Source organism: Balaenoptera musculus, chromosome 1 (assembly GCF_009873245.2).
Source record: "Balaenoptera musculus isolate JJ_BM4_2016_0621 chromosome 1, mBalMus1.pri.v3, whole genome shotgun sequence".
NCBI classification, from domain to species: domain Eukaryota; kingdom Metazoa; phylum Chordata; class Mammalia; order Artiodactyla; family Balaenopteridae; genus Balaenoptera; species Balaenoptera musculus.
The window spans coordinates 7,318,615-7,336,249 of NC_045785.1; the positions used below are offsets into that span (position 1 = coordinate 7,318,615).

Sequence of the window (17,635 nt, forward strand, 5' to 3'; positions counted from 1 at the left end):
TAAAAGGGTAAGTGAGGTTTCTCAGCTGTGAGGGAGTATTTTAAACAGAATAAGAATACATATAAGCGTTTCTTAAAAAGCTAAAAAGAAAGTTGCCATATGATCCAGCAATCCCACTCCTGGGCATATATCCAGAGAAAACTATAATTTGAAAAGATACAGGCATATCAATGTTCACAGGGTCACTATTTACAATAGCCAAGACATGGAAGCAACCTAAATGTCCATGGATATGTGAATGGATAAAGAAGATGTGGTGTATATATACAATGGAATATTACTCAGCCATAAAAAAGAATGAAATAATGCCACTTGCAGCAACATAGATGAACCTAGAGATTATCATATTAAGTGAAGTAACTCAGACAAAGACAAGTATATGCTATCGCTTATATGTGGAATCTAAAAAAATTATACAAATGAACTTATTTATAAAACAGAAATAGACTCACAGACATAGAAAACAAACTTATGGTTACACCACAGGGGAAAGAGGGGAGGGATAAATTAGGAGCTTGGGATTAACAGATACACACTACTATATATAAAATAGATAAACAACAAGGACCTACTATATAGCACAGGGAACTATATTCAATATCTTGTAATAACTTATAATGGAAAAGAATCTGAAAAAGAACATATATATATATATATATATATATACACACACACACATATATATGTATGTATAACTGAATCACTTTGCTGTATACCTGAAACTAACACAACATTGTAAATTAACTATACTTCGATTTAAAAATAGTTATAAAAAATACATATAAGGTAGAAAGGTAGAGAAAGATGTGGCTCCTTCTGGGGCTAGCAAGATTGTGATGAACGCATGGCTCTAAGCGTATAAGGAGGTGCAGCTGGAGGGGGGCTTGGTCTGTGATTCTAGGGTAACATGGGAAGCATCCCTCTTCTGTGCTACACCAATGAGCTCTCTCGATTCTTTAGACAGTAAGAAGCTGTTAAAAGCTAGAAACAATGTGGTCTGGTAGAAAAGGCAGGAACTTTGGGATCAGACAGAACTTAGTTAATGAATAAATTCTGTTTCTCACGCCCTCTGTAACTAGGGGCAGATTATTTAACCATTCTGTGCCTACTTCTTCATCCTAAGTGGGGGATGAGACCACCTTCCATAACCTTGTTTGGAGGATTATAAATGAGGTAAGTGAAGGGCCCACTCTATGCCTGACACACGGGCGTTCAACAAATACTTGTTGATAAGTTAATCATAAGCAATAGCTATGTTTTAGAAATAACTGAGAGGGCAGAAAGACCAGAGCTTAGGAGACTCGGGAGGTGTTTCCATGACGACCTCCCTATCATCCTCTTCCTGAATACAACCTACAGCAAAAGGAAATCCCTACAGCCTCAGACCCTGCATTGGCCTAATTTTATCCTCTTTATTTGGCAAAAGAAAAGAGAGAAGTAGCATTATACAGAGTGATACATACTGTTAATTGTAAAACAAAAAGCAAACCAAAAAAAACCTGGCTTTTTTAACCAAAAAAGGAAACTTTTTAATCAACCAAAGTTACACTGCATGAAATTTATACACAGCTCTCCTTTTCAGCTGAGGTTATTCCTGGTAATGGTTTTAGCTAATACAGCATTAGTTTCCTCTGACTTTGTAAAATATATTTTGTATTACTCTTAATTTTTTTCTAAAACTGAATAGTCTCTGGAGAAAACCATAATTTGAAAAGACACATGCACCCCAATGTTCACTGCAGCACTATTTACAATAGCCAGGAAATGGAAGCAACCTAAATGTCCACTGACAGAAGAATGAATAAAGAAGATGCGGTATATATATACAATGGAATATTACTCAGCCATAAAAAAAGAACGAAATAATGCCATTTACAGCAACATGGATGGACCCAGAGACTGTCATACTGAGTGAAGTAAGTCAGACAAAGACAAATATCATGATAGTACTTATATGCGGAATCTAAAAAAATGGTACAAATGAACTTATTTACAAAACGGAAATAGAGTCACAGATGTAAAAACAAACTTATGGTTACCAGGGGGAAAATGGGGGAGGGGAATAAATTGGAAGATTGGGATTGACATACGCACACTACTATATATAAAATAGATAACTAGGGCTTCCCTGGTGGCGCAGTGGTTGAGAATCTGCCTGCCAATGCAGGGCACACGGGTTCGAGCCCTGGTCTGGGTTCGAGCCCTGGTCTGGGTTCGAGCCCTGGTCTGGGTTCGAGCCCTGGTCTGGGAAGATCCCACATGCCGCAGAGCGGCTGGGCCCGTGAGCCACAACTACTGAGCCTGCGCGTCTGGAGCCTGTGCTCCGCAACAAGAGAGGCCGCGATAGTGAGAGGCCCGCGCACCGCGATGAAGAGTGGCCCCCGCTTGCCACAACTAGAGAAAGCCCTCGCACAGAAACGAAGACCCAACACAGCCATAAATAAATAAATAAATAAATAATGTTAGCTGTTAAAAAAAAAAAAAAAAAGATTTCTCTCTTAAAAATAGATAACTAATAAGGACCTACTGTATAGCACAGGAAACTCTACTCAATATTCTGTAATGACCTATGTGGGAAAAGAATTTTAAGAAGAGCGGATATATGTATACGTATAACTGATTTACTTTGCTGTACAACAGAAACACAACAGTGTAAATCGACTATACGCCAATAAAATATTTTTTAAATAAATAAATAATTGAAACTGAGCATGTCCAAAGGATCTCTAGACAAATTCTGTAAGCAGTCTTAAGGGCCTCTTCATCACAATCCCAAATAAATTTAATGTCAGAGTGTTGGAAAAATCTATATGCATTAGATATTGTTTAGATCAGGGTTTCTCAACCTCAGCACTGCTGATATTCGGAGCCAGATAATTTTTAGCTGTGGCCCATCCTGTGCACTGCAGGATGGTTAGCAGAATCCCTGGCCTCTATCCACTAGATGCCAGTAGCACCTCCCCAGCTGTGACAACCAAAAATGTCTTCAGACTCTGCCAAGACTCCACTGGGGGCAAACGCCCTCCCCAGCTGCCCTAGAGCCATTGACTTAGATCCACCACCTTAAGGAAAACCAAGGTTTTCCATATTAAAATCATTTGAGGACTTCAAAAATAATTTGAATTATTTTTTATAATTTGTGTATTACATCAATATGAAGTTCATTTTTAAAATAAAATCACATTTCAGTGAAAATAAATCCTTAAATTAAGCAAACAAACAACCTTTTTGACGGTACAGTGAAACGTTGCTTGTGTTTATTCACATTTCACCTACCATGAACATGCAGCCCTACGTGTTAAGCGGTACCATTTTATGAGGGGAGGCTGGTGACCTGCCCATGGTACCCGTAGTTCCACGTGTCAGGGAACAGGATGCGTGTCACTAGGTGAGACCAAAGAGTAAGGAAGAGTGGAACAGGGAGGAGCCTGGGTGCCCTTCTCCCAAGTTCAAAATGCAAACGCCCTCCCCAGCTGCCCTAGAGCCACTGACTTAGATCCACCACCTTAAGGAAAACCAGGGTCTTCCACATTAAAATCATTTGAGGACTTCAAAAATAATCTGAATTATTTTTTATAATTTGTGTATTTTATAATTTTATAATTTATGTGTATTACATCAATGTGAATGGGTGGAGCCAATGCAGATGGAAGCAAAGGAGAGACCTGATGGGGCGCCTGAGGGAAGACCACCTGCCTCAGGGTGGAGGTGACAGGAAGGGGCAAGATTGGAATCAGAGAAATCAGTAAAGGATGTCAGGACAAGATAAGAAACAGTAAATGGCTGAAGGGGCTGACCCAAGACTGTGGTTTGGTGTCTAGGCTTCCATAGCACACGGTTGATGGGACAGCTGTTCCCATCCTGGACTGAGAGTTAAGGAGAGACAACAGGCTGGGGAGAATCCAGCAAAAGGCGCTTCTTTCTTTTCCCTTCTTTCTATCCACAGTCCATCCATCCATCATCCATTGTCCATCCATCCATCACCCATCTGTCCACCATCCACCCATCCATCATCCATCCATCGTTCATCCATCCACCATCCATTCATCCATCATCCATCCATCCACCGTCCATCCATCATCCATCCATCGTTCATCCATCCACCATCCATTCATCCATCATCCATCCATCCACCGTCCATCCATCATCCATCCATCGTTCATCCATCCACCATCCATTCATCCATCATCCATCCATCCACCGTCCATCCATCCATCCACCGTCCATCCATCCATCGTTCATCCATCCACCATCCATCCATCCATCATCCATCCATCCACCGTCCATCCATCATCCATCCACCGTCCATCCATCCATCCACAGTCCATCCATCCATCATCCAGCTATGCACCATCCATCCACCCATCCATCATCCCATCCATCCATCTTTATTGAGCCCCAGGTAGTCTTCCAAGTGCTGAGGAAATAATAGCGAAGACAACACTCCCTGCCCCCTGTAGAGCTTATGTTATGGTTGATAAGTTTTAAGTACATGCTGAAAAAGAATTCATAGGGAGCAAAATCACATTTTCTACAATTCCAACTTTTCCAAGCTTAAAGGGAGCCTTCTATTTACTCCTCCAAATTCCAAATTTTTTTAATTGTTGTAAAATACACAACTTAAAATTTACCATCTTAACCTTTTTAAGTGTACCACTCTATGGCATTAAGTACATTCATCTCCAGAACCGTTTTCATCCTGCAAAACTGGAACTCTGTCCCCATTAAACAATGATTCTCCATCGTCCTCATTCCAGCCCCCGGCAAATAAAAGTCTACTTTCTGTCTCTTATGAATTTGACTACTCTAGGGATCTCACATAAAAGGATATTTGTCCTTTTATGACTGATTTACATCAATCAGCATAATGTCCTCGAGGTTCACTGATGTTATAGCACGTGTCAGAATTCCCTTCCTTTTTTTTTTTTTTTTAATTTTATTTATTTATTTATTTATTTTTGGCTGTGTTGGGTCTTCGTTTCTGTGCGAGGGCTTTCTCTAGTTGCAGCGAGTGGGGGCCACTATTCATCGCGGTGTGCGGGCCTCTCACTATCGCGGCCTCTCTTGTTGTGGAGCACAGGCTCCAGTCGCGCAGGCTCAGTAGTTGTGGCTCACGGGCCTAGTTGCTCCGCGGCATGTGGGATCTTCCCAGACCAGGGCTCGAACCCGTGTCCCCTGCATTGGCAGGCAGATTCTCAACCACTGCGCCATCAGGGAAGCCCAGAATTCCCTTCCTTTTTAAGGCTGAATAATATTCCACTGTATGTATATACCACATTTTGTTTATCCATTCATCCATCAATGGACACTTGGGTTGCTACCATCTTTTGGCTACTGTGAATAATGCTGTCATGAACATATGTGTACATGTATCGAGACCCTGCTTTCAATTCTTTTTGCTACATACCCGGAAGTGGGATTGATGGATCATACAGTAATTCTATTTTTAATTTTTTGAGGAACTGCCATCCTGTTTTCCATAGTGGCTGCATTATTTTACATTCCCACCAGCAGTGCACAGGTTCCAATTTCTCCACATACTCACCAACACTTGTTACTTTCTGGTTTTTAATAGTAGCCATCCTAATGGGTGAGACCAAACAAGTTCTATATCATGTAATTTTATCTTTTTATATTATGTAAGATATAAAAGTAGACAGACTAGAATAATGAGCCCCACGGAACCATGATTCAACCACTACAGTTATCAACAAAGGGCCAATCTCATTTGATTTATACACCCCCATTCCTATCACCAATTTCAAATATTTTGACACATATCCCAGACATCGTATAACTTCACCCCTCAATACTTCAACATACATCTCTAAAAGATGACTCTTTTGGAAACCAACCATAATGGCACTATCACCTAAAAATTCACAGTAATTACTTAATATCATCAAATATCCAGTCAGGATTCATACTAATCTGTTTTGGTATATCAAATAATTTAACTCAATACATCTCTCTGTCTGTGATGTTTCATCATGAATTTGACTGCTATGAAAGAAAAAAACTTTAAACCATTGATCATCCTTAAACAATAAAGCTTTAATGGTTTCCACAACCTCCCCATTTTTGTTTCACCATTAAGTATGTTTACTAAGTAGGTTTTATTGTAGATGTTATCAGGTTGAGAGAGTTCCCCTCTATTCCTAACTTGCTGGAGTTTTTACCATGAACGAGTGTTGGATTTTGTCAAATGCTATTTCTGCATTGATTTATATGATCATGATTTTTTTTTAACCTGTTGATATGGTGGATTACTGATTTTTTAATGCTGAAACAGCCTTGTACACATAGAATAAATCCCATTTGGTCATGGTGTATAATTTTTTTTTATTGATATACTGTTGGATTTGATTTGCTGATGTTGTACAGAGGAATTTTATTTTGTATTTGTTGATGTTTATTGAGACTGTCATTAAAATTTTTTTTCATCAATATATTTCAATTTGCTTCTGTTTTGACCTGAAAATTCTACTGGCTTGAATATATCTAGTTTTGTAGATTCAACATCAAGTACAACACATATTTCCTGAGCACTGACTATGTGCCGGGCACTGTATATGCTCAATTTTACTCACCACTGAGATTGATTTCCTAAAAGATGTAGCTACACAATGGGGCAGGAGACAGCAACAGTCACAATGCTGTTTTTGAGCAATCAGGGTGGGATGATCTCAACTGTGCTTTTAAAAAATTAGGATTAAAAAAAAGCCAAGTGGAATTTCTGATATTAAGTCTGGCTTAAACATAGCATCCCCACACACCTAAGAGACAAATAACTGAAGGTCTGTTAGTAAAGAGGAAGGTCCTCCTAAAACAACGTTCAGGACCTTTTCAGATCATGGACTCTTCTGAGAATCTAATGAAAGCCACGAACCCCCTCCCAAGGTAAAAATGCAAAAACACACGTGGCACGTGGCAGGAGGTTTTAGGGGCTTCATACGCCTGCTGACACCAGTTCTGGTAAGAATCGTTCCCAAACACAGTGAAATCTCTATTAGCTGACCCTCAGAAACCTGGCGTCTTCACCTAGCACCTCGATGTAACTGGAAATCAAACTGTAAAACTACATGTCTTTTATGCTGTGGTTCTCAAATTGTATTTCACAGTCTTCAGCAGCAATATCTTAATAGTTCATGGCGACTTCCCCACATGACCCCAGGAGAGAGCCAAGGAAGAAATACAAATTAGGAAAGACGACTTGCCACATTTTTAAAGAAAGTAAAGGCTAGTGACACAGACAGGCTGAAAGTAATAAAGAAGTTAATTTGAAGCTGAAATGATAGAGCATGCTTTGAATAATGGTGAAAAGCCCAAGTGATAAAGACAGAAGCCTTACGCTTTTATTGAGAATAATAAAAAAAAAAATCAACTTCCAAGAGGGCTGCTTCCATCTTGTTCCCCTAATTAATTTTATAGAAGAGCATCTTTGTTACACTAGTCAGAAGGTTACATAATTAAACATTCTTACTTCACTGTTATGAGAAAGATGAAAAGGAAACTGGGTGGGTGGATGGGCAGATGGGCAGATGGATGGATAGGCAATAGAATAAGGATATCCTTCTTTAAACAAGTTCCAGGTCTGCTCTCTAGATGGGTCCACGAAGACCTACATGTACCATCCACAACACCGTATAATAACCGATCCGAAGCCATTAAGGGAGGTATTTAGCATATTTTACTCACAATTATCAGGAAAATGTGAATATTTTAAAGCAGCCTCCAACAAATATTTTTTTAACGTTTAAATAGGCTACCTAGGGACTTCCCTGGTGGTCCAGTGGTTAAGACTCCGCGCTTCCAATGCAGGGAGCACAGGTTCGATCCCTGGTCGGGGAACTAATAAGATCCCACATGCCGCACAGCGCGGCCAAATAAATAAATAAATAAATATGAGGCTACCTACCCTTCAGTTGCCCATTATCTCATTTTTCTAGCACTCTGATTTCCATAGTAAGTTGGATTTAACGCTCCAAAGTAACAATATCACATTCACAGATTTTCTAGTAAGCAAATGAAAACACTTCCCTAACAAGAAGTGAAATCAATTACTTTTCTAATAAAATTCTGTTTTACTCAATATTGAGATTTACCCCATCACATGAACAGGCCAGGTACCAACCTAAAACATAACCCACAGGTCTAACTGTAATGCCTGTGTTCCACTGTTGTCTCCTGAGCTTCATGGACAACTATCCCACGTGCTGAGAGCCTGAGCTTCATGGACAACTATCCCACGTGCTGAGAGCCTCTCTTGAATGTCACAAACGTGACGCGGCAGCCACTCCAGCGTGGGAGCCTCGCGTTCAGCTGCAACACCATTTCCAACGGCAAAAGCTCTTGCCCGACTCCTCCAGAAGTTCCAGGTGACGGGCGAGATGCACAGGGCAGACAGCCCTCAAACTTCCGGGAGGTCAGGGGTCTCCCTCAGTGTTTGCGTTGGGAGGGGTCCAGGCGGAAGTGCTCTGGGCTCACAGGATTCCGCCAGGGTCCTGGTCATGAATACTCTGCAGCCCCTTGTGCGGGGAGCCCTGCCGTCAGCTGCGGCATCCCTGGGAACGGACGAGGCACCCGGCCCGAGTCCCACAATACCCCACAGGTGGGCAGTCTGCAGGCCGACAACCCCAGGAAACCTGGGGATCTTCTCTGACCAGCGTGGTGGGTGCTCGGGTTAGGTTCAGGGGGCCCTATGAGCTTTTCTCATGCTCTGTTCCCTCTGGTGGTGGCTATTCGTGCACTATTATTGAGATATCTCAGAACGCGGCTTTGTGACGGGAAGAAGAGGTGGGAAACTGGAGAAACTCCTTAAAATTTGTATCCTAACAGAGGAGGGGAGCTCAAACCACAGAGGGCAAAGAATACACTGACTTCATGCACCACAGCAGTGCTCCATAACCAGGGTGCGGGCCATATCTTCCAGACCTTGTCTCCTGGGCTGCACCCTGGAATCTGAGCCAGTCAGACTGACCTGGGGCTGGGCAGGTTTGGAACGGGACGGTCTCCGGGAGATTCTGCTGCAATCCCCAACAATGAACGAACGTATCATGCGAGGCTCATGAACAGAGGCCTTTGGAGAGTTCTCTTTAAGAGAAACTGGGCAATTTCCACTTTTGCTCCCTTAAATGCTTTCCTGCCCTCTGTATGCACCTCTACCCCAACCCATCCCCACCCCCAGAGAGCTATTTGGGGAGGCACCTGTCTTCGGATTCGCTCTTCTAGGATACTTACAACTGGTACCACCTATGGCCACTGGTTTTGCCTTAGCACAAGAGCCCTCCTTAAGCAAAAGCATCTCATGCATGACTTAATTCGCTGAGATGTAACAGACAGCATTTTTCACAGGCGATGCCATGCAAAATTGTGAACTTTATCTTCAGGTCACTCCACTGCCTTTCTGCACACGCAGGGTTACCAACATACATACCTGCCTCCCTCCCCACCCCCCAGCCACCCCCATCAGTGTGTGCTTCCAGATTTTCCTGACCTCTTCATTTGTACCAAATCTAAACTTACCTGCTCCAACTTTCCACTTCCTCACAATCCTGCTAGGACTGGCCTGCTAGTCTGAGAAACTAATTTGAGTTGGGTGCAAATGAAGGATAATGACAAGATACCCACACTGAAATCCTGTGCCAAGGATTTCAATGATTTAATACAAAAGTAGAAACTAAGGTAAGAAACGCAGGCGCCCTGCCAGCTGGTGGAGGAAAATATTTTTGGAACAGAGCCCTTTAACACCTCTCAGTTCATATCTTAAGTGCATGGAAGTTATTCAGAGCACATATACTTTTATGCAGTTTCCTATAGAATTAAATATATAGCATGACAGGAACAAATCTACTGCCAAACCACTGTTAGAGCATTTCAAGTTGGTGATTTGTACACATCCATTTTTCAATTAACGCTTACAACGCAAGTCAATCAGAAATCTAGTTATGCAAAAAAGCACCTGTCATGATTTCCTTAAATTTCCTTTTTTTGCTATGTTACCAGAAAATACAGGCCGGGTTTGCCCTTTTCTTTCTTCTTTATCGTTATCACATTTGTCTTGAATTAAAATAGGACAGGGCGCTGTCCTGAATCGTAACATAATAGTCCGGTGGCAATTTCCAAGTTCTGTGTGTTTTTTTAGTCTCCTGACCTTCATATACAATGGAAAACTTTATCATATATAGTTCAGAAAAGGCCACACAGTGTTCAAGACCTTCTGACATTCACTATCAATACAACATTCTTCACAGCTGTTACCCAAAGTACTGTCATTAACTAGAATTGCCTAAAAAACCCATGATAGCTGACCACAAAAATATAAAAATCCTGTCCTTGCTCCCTGATTTTTTGCTCCTTTATTAACTTACATTCCTACAATACCAACGATAACAAGATAAATGCTTTTCCATAGAATTCTTACCCTATTTAAAATAAATGTAAAGGTTTTGTGATCAACACAGAAAATGAAACAGCTCAATCTTATTTTGCCACCGAGTCTCTCAAGAAGCACATTTACGTGAAGAAAAGCAAAATCGGGACTTCCCTGGTGGTCCAGTGGTTAAGACTCTGCGCTCCCAATGCAGGGGGCCTGGGTTTGAGCCCTGGTCAGGGAACTAGATCCCACGTGCCACAACTAAAAGATCCCGAGTGCCATGGCTAAGACCTGGCGCAGCATAATAAATAAATAAAATAAATAAATATTAAAAAAAAAAAAAAAGAAGAGCAGAATCAATATAATGATGAGACAGTTAAAGTCCAAGACTGGGGAAGACATGAAGGAAGACGACAAGGACATAATTTCCCTAAGTTATTCTGGGTGTTTCAAACCCCAGGACAGTGAGAAAACTTATAGATAGAATTGCGGGGGGGCCGGGTGGGGGGAAGAATTTCGAACCTACACTATGGCTGATCTTTTTTTTTTTTTTTTTTTAAATTTTTGGCCATGCCACACGGCTTGTGGGATCCTAGCTCCCCGACCAGGGATCAAACCCAGGCCCCCTGCAGTGGAAGCGCAGAGTCCTAACCACTGGCCCACCAGGGAATTCCCATACTATGGTTGATATTTAAGGAATCTGTGAAAGATGATACCTGGTTCAAGAATGGGCAGAAGATGGACATTTTTAGCTATGCTTCGGTGAGTTTGACACTGACCATGGAAAAAATTCTAGATTGGTTTCTGTGCCTTTAGAGAAGGAAAGAAAAATCACAAAGAGCTGGTGACATTATTCACAAGAACAAGGTATTAAACATTTTCTCTTTTGAGAGGGTTATTAGGAAAGTCGCAGGAAAGCTGGAAAAATAACATCGGCTTCAATTTCCAAAGCGCCTTGATAAAAACTTTACTTACCAAGACCCATGTGAAACTCTAGCAATAGTGTATTAAACCTTGAAAAGGCATTTGACGAGGCCTCTCCTCATTTCCTTTTGAGTGGCAAGGTGGAAACTGAATGGAAATAAAAGTGGGTGGATTTACAATGGCCATCCCAAATGGTCACTGAATAATGCACCCAGGAAACCTGGACCAGACTCTGGTAATCTTTCAAAGGCTCATTCTTGGTTGGTGCTCTTCATCCTTTATATCAAAGTTGAAAATCACAAGAAGCTAGAATGGACAGATAGAAACTGTGGAGTCAGGATTCACAATTACCTGACAGCATGGAGAGGCGGGTCACGTGCAGCAAGAAGAAATGTAACGAAGACGAATGTGAACACCTGCACCAGTGCAGAGCATCCGGTTAGGGTTCAGCACCAAAGTGGGGGGTCCTGGGGTTCAGGTTAATAAAGTCGGTGTGAGGGGGCAGCTGAGAAGCTTAGACAAGGGGTACTAGCTACACACCACCCCAACTCTGCTCCTGTGGGTGGAACTCTATTAAACCTTCTGCCCTGTCTGAAAGGTGGTGTCTACACCATGGAGCACCCAAGGACAAAGAAACCAGGCAGGCTGGCAGAGAGATTTTGGAAATACATCACATGAAGAACAAGTTGGTATATAAAAAGTCAGAAGGGGAGGGGATGGTAACTCCCCTTGCGGGCGGGGATGCAAAATGGTTCAGCCACTGTTTGGTGGTTCCTCAATAAACTAAACAAAATTACCATATGACCCAATAATCCCACTCCTAAGTATAAACCCCTAAGAATTTAAAACAGGTACTCAAACAATTACCCATGTGTGCATATTCATAACAGTGCTATTCATGACAGCTAACAGGTGGAAACAATCCAAAATGTCCATCAACAGATGAATGGATAAACAAAATGTGGTATATACATACGATGGAATATTATTCACCCATAAAAAGGAATGGAGTACTGATACATGCTGCAATGGGGATGAACCTCAAAAACATTACGTTAAGTGTAAGAAGTCATACATAAAAGGTCTCATGAAATATTCAGAATAATTAAATCCACTTACATGAAATATTCAGAATAATTAAATCCATAGAGACAGAAAGCAGAGGAGTGGCTGCCTGGGACTGGGGGGAGAGGTGAATGGGGAGTGACTGTTTAAAGGATATAAGGTTTTCTTTGGGGTGACGAAATGTTTTGGAATGACCCAGAGGTGGTGGCTACACAACACTGTGAATACACTATATGCCACTGAATTACCTACACGCTTTAAAATGTTATGTTGAGAATTCGCAGTTTCTGGTCCAGCATGTAAGGAGCTTAGAAGTCACCACTCTGCGGCTTCCCTGGCGGCGCAGTGGTTAAGAATCCGCCTGCCAATGCAGGGGACACGGGTTCGAGCCCTGGTCCGGGAAGATCCCACATGCTGTGGAGCAACTAAGCCCGTGCGCCACAACTACTGAGCCCATGTGCCACAACTACTGAGCCCATATGCCACAACTACTGAAGCCCGCGCACCTAGAGCCCGTGCTCTGCAACAAGAGAAGGCACCGCAATGAGAAGCCCACGTACGGCAACAAAGAGTAGCCCCCCGCTCGCCGCAACTAGAGAAAGCCCACGCGCAGCAACAAAGACCCAATGCAGCCAAAAATAAATAAAATTTAAAAAAATTTTAATATATTAAGAAAAAAAAGTCGTCACTCCGTGCTAACAAGGGAAAAGTTGAACTGAAACATCAACAACTCTTCTTAGATCCATCAGAGAAGTGAGGTCCCAGGGCAAACTGCTGCCCCCAAAATGGCAGAGACAGACAGCAGAACTACACAGAGAATCACAACTTACCAGAGCAGAAACCCATGGGCAGAATCCTCCAGGAAACCAGTGCCAGGGGAGGAAAATGCAAACTGTAAACTGATGAATTGCTGGAGGATACCATGGACAACTCTGAGGGCTAAAACCTCCAGGGGGACCTAGTCATCCGGGGTCCCCCACACTTTTGTTTTACCTCCAGGAGCCCTGCCAGGTCCTTACAGTGAATATCAGGGGAAAAGTCCCCTTGTGCCTCCAGCAGGGGGAGGGGAAAAGGAACCATTCTGAAATAAGCCAGAGCATTCTGTTCTTCTCAACAGGTTAGCTATTTAACCAGCGCCTAACTAACCTGCTGGGGTTGTATCAGAGCCTAACCTACCTGGGGGAAGGGAAATACACAAATCCAGCCCACTCTAGCTATCCTGTCCCACTTAAGGATGGGAGGGGGCCTGAGAAGCCCTGGTGAAGTTCACAGACCAAGGGCACAGGTTCACTGAAAGACCAGGACCTAATCACAGGACTCTAGAACACTGCCTCTCCCACAGCTTTACTGCTGTATCACTGAAGGCCGCTTTACCACAGTTCCTTCCACCCAGTACATCATGTCCACCTTGCAACAAAAAATTACAAGGCAGGGGATCCCTGGCAGTCCAGTGGTTAGGACTCAGTGCTTTCATTGCCATGGCCTGGGTTCAATCCCTGGTTGGGGAACTAAGATCCCACAAGCCACAAGGCAAAAAAAAAAAAAAAAAAAAAAAATTACAAGGCATACCAAAAAGCAAAAACACACTTTTAAGAGACTGAACAAGCATCAGAACCAGAATCACATATGGTAGGAAAGTAGGAATTATCAGACCAGGAATTAAAAAAAAAAAACAAAACTATGATTAATATGGTAAGAGCTTTAATGGAAAAACTAACATGCAAGAACAGAGGGATAATGTAAACAGATGAACGTTCTAAGAAAGAATAAAAAAGAAATGCTAAAGATCAAGAACTCTAACAGAAATGAAGAATGCCTCTGAGGGGCTCATTAGGAGACTGAACACAGCTGAGGAAACACTCTTTGAGTGTGAGAATATGACAACAGAAACTCCCAAAACTGAAAAGCAAAGAGAGAAGAGACTGAAAAACAAAACAAAACAAAAAACCCAGAACAGAAAATCCAAGAACTGTGGGAACTTGTACAACTACAAGAGGTATAACAATGCATAAATGGGAATACCTGAAGGAGAAGGAAGGAACAGAGTGAAGCAACAATGAAAGAACTGCCCTCAAATGAATATCAGACACCAAACCACAGATCTAAGAAGCTCAGAGAACACCTACCAGGATAAATGCAAAGCAAACAAACAAAAACTACACCTAGGCATATCATACTCAAACTGCAGAAAATGAAAGTTAAAGAAAAAATCTTGAAAGAAGCCAGAGTGGGGAAAAATACCTTACCTACCAAGGAGCAAATATAAGAATTACATCTGACTTCTCAGAATCCATACAAGCAAGAAGAGAACAAAGTGAAATATTTAAAGCGTTGAGAAAAAAAAAAAAATGCCAGCCTAGAATTCTGTATCCTGCAAAATTATCCTTCAAAATTGAAGAAGAATTAAAGACTTTCTCAGACAAACAAAAATTGAGGGAATCTGTTACCAGTAAGAAGGAAAATCATGTCAGAAACTCAGATCTCCATAAAGAAGAGCACTGGAGTATGAATAAGTGAGGATAAAATATTTTTCTTATTTTTAGTTTTCCTTATTCTTAATTGATCTAACAGATAAGTTTGTTCAAAATAATAACAGCAACAATGTACTTGATAATGTATACTTATGTGCATATATATGTTCTTGAAGGCTTATGTATATAACTGACTCAATGACAACAATGATACAAGGGATAGGAGGGAAGAACCAGGAATATTTTGTCATTAAAAGGTACTTGCCCTACCTGTGAAGCAGTAATAGTGTTATCTGAAAGTGGACTTGTAGATAAGTTGTAAATGTCCAGTGGAAACTCTAGGGCAACCATGAAAAAAAGTAAGAAAAAGAAGTATAATTGATATGTTAAGAAAAGAGAGAAAATGGAGTCACATAAAATACTCATTAACACCACAAAAAAGGCAAAAAAACATGGAAAACATAAAGAGGAACAAAGAGCAAGTGCAACAAACAGTAACAAATATGGTAGATATTAAACCAGCTATATCAACAATCGCCTTAAACATCAAAGGTCTAAATATACCAATTAAAAGAGATTGTCAGATTAGAAAAAAAAAAAAAAACAAGACCCAACTATGTGTTTTCTACAAGAAACCCACTTTACATATAAAGACACATATAGATCAAAAGTAAAGGGATGCTTTCCGGACCTGGCCAAGGAGGAGGCGCCATCATGGGCGTTGACATCCGCCACAACAAGGACCGAAACGTTCGACGCAAGGAGCCCAAGAGGCAGGACATCTACTTAAAGCTGTTGGTCAAGCTGTACAGGTTTCTGGCCAGACGAACCAACTTCACCTTCAATCAAGTTGTACTGAAGAGGTTGGTCATGAGCCACACCAACCGGCCACCTCTGTCCCCTTCCCAGATGATTCGGAAGATGAAGCTTCCTAGCCGGGAAAGCAAGACAGCTGTGGCGGTGGGGACCATAATCAATGACGTGCGTGTCCAGGAGGTGCCCAAACCGAAGGCGTGTTCTCTTCGAGCGAGCAGCTGCGCCCGGAGCCTCATCCTCAAGGTCGGGGGCAAGATCCTCACCTTCGACCAGCTGGCCCTGGACTCCCCCAAGGGCTGTGGCACTGTCCTCCTCTCCGGTCCTCGCAACGGCCGAGAGGTGTACACGCAGGAACCCCGCACAGCCACACCAAACCCTACGTACGCTCCAAGGGCCGCAAGTTCGAGCGCGCCAGAGGCCGACAGGCCAGCCGTGGCTATAAGAACTAACCCCAGATCCTACCTTGTTATTAAAAAGATTTTGGATGCTTAAAAAAAAAAAGAAAAAAGTAAAGGGATGGAGAAAGATATACTGTTAACACTAATTAAAAGAAAATATTTGCAAAGACACGTCTGATAAAGGACTGTTATCTGAAACACACCAAAAAAACTCTTAAAACTCAACAATAAGAAAACAAACAATACAATTTTTTAAATGGGCAAAAGATGTGAACATACACCTCATCAATAAAGATATACAGACAGAAAGAAAGTAATGAAAAGATGTTCAACATCATATGTCATTAAGGAACTGCAAATTAAAACAACCATGATACCACCACACACCTATTAGAATGGCCAAATTCCAGAACACTGGTAACACCAAATGCGGGCAAGAATGTAAAACAACAGGAACTGTCATTCACTGCCGGAGGGAATGCAAAATGGTACAGACACTCTGGAAGACAGTTTGGCAGTTTCTTATAAAACTAAACATATGCTTATCATGTGATCCAGCAATCGTGCTCCTTGGTATTTACCTAAATGAGTGGAAAACTTAGGTCCACACAAAAACCTGCACACGGACGTTTATAGCGGCTTTATCCATAATTGCCCAAAACTTGGAAGTAACCAAGATGTGCTTCAGTATGTGAATGGATAAACTGTGGTGCATCCAGACAATGGAATATTACTCAGCACTAAACAGAAATGAGCTATCAAGCCATGAAAAGACATGGAGGAAACTTAAATGCATTACTGAGTGACAGAAGCCAATCTGAAAAGGCTACATGCTGTACAATTCCAGCTATAGGACATTCTGGAAAAAGCAAAACTAAGGATGGGACTTCCCTGGCGGTCCAGTGGTTAGGGCTCTGAGCTTCCACTGTGGGAGGCACGGGTTCGATCCCTGGTCGGGGAATTACATCCCACATGCATGCTGCAATTAAGAGTTCGTGTGCTGCAACTAAGGAGCTGGTGAGCCGCAACTAAGGAGCCCACGTGCCTCAACTAAGATGCAGTGCAAATAAATAAATAAATAAAAACTTTCTCTTAAAAAACAAAGCAAAACTACAGAGACAGTAAAAGGATCAGTGGTCACTAGGAGTTCATGGGGATGGAGGGATGAACAGATGAGCACAGAAGATTTAGGGCAGTGAAATTACTTTGTATGATACTACAATGGTAGATACATGTCATTATACATTTGTCAAAAACCACAGAATGCACAACACTAAGAGTGAATCTTAAACTATGGACATTGACACTGTGTCAATGTTCCTCAATTGAAATAAACATACCCTATGGTGCAGGATATTAATAATGGGGGAGGTCGTACATGTATGGGGACTGGGGTATAAGGAAACTCTCTGTACTTTCCATTCAATTTTGCTATGAACCTAAAACTGTTCTAAAAAATATAGTTTATTAATTTTTATTATTTTTTTTTGAATGCAGTGGATTCTCGAAGCATCTTAGCATTTAATTAATTCTGTGCTTCTAAGTAGATCCATGTTCCCTAAACTTATGCACCAAGGCATCCCTGC

General features: G+C 41.7%; 1 protein-coding gene and 1 pseudogene across 4 annotated transcripts in view; one reads left to right on the forward strand and one right to left on the reverse strand.

Annotated features, from left to right (window-relative positions):
- CLSTN1 (calsyntenin 1) overlaps nucleotides 1–17,635 on the reverse strand; it is a 79,114-nt gene that overhangs the window by 46,052 nt on the left and 15,427 nt on the right. The window lies entirely within an intron of this gene.
- On the forward strand, nucleotides 15,519–16,133 carry LOC118892214 (annotated as a pseudogene).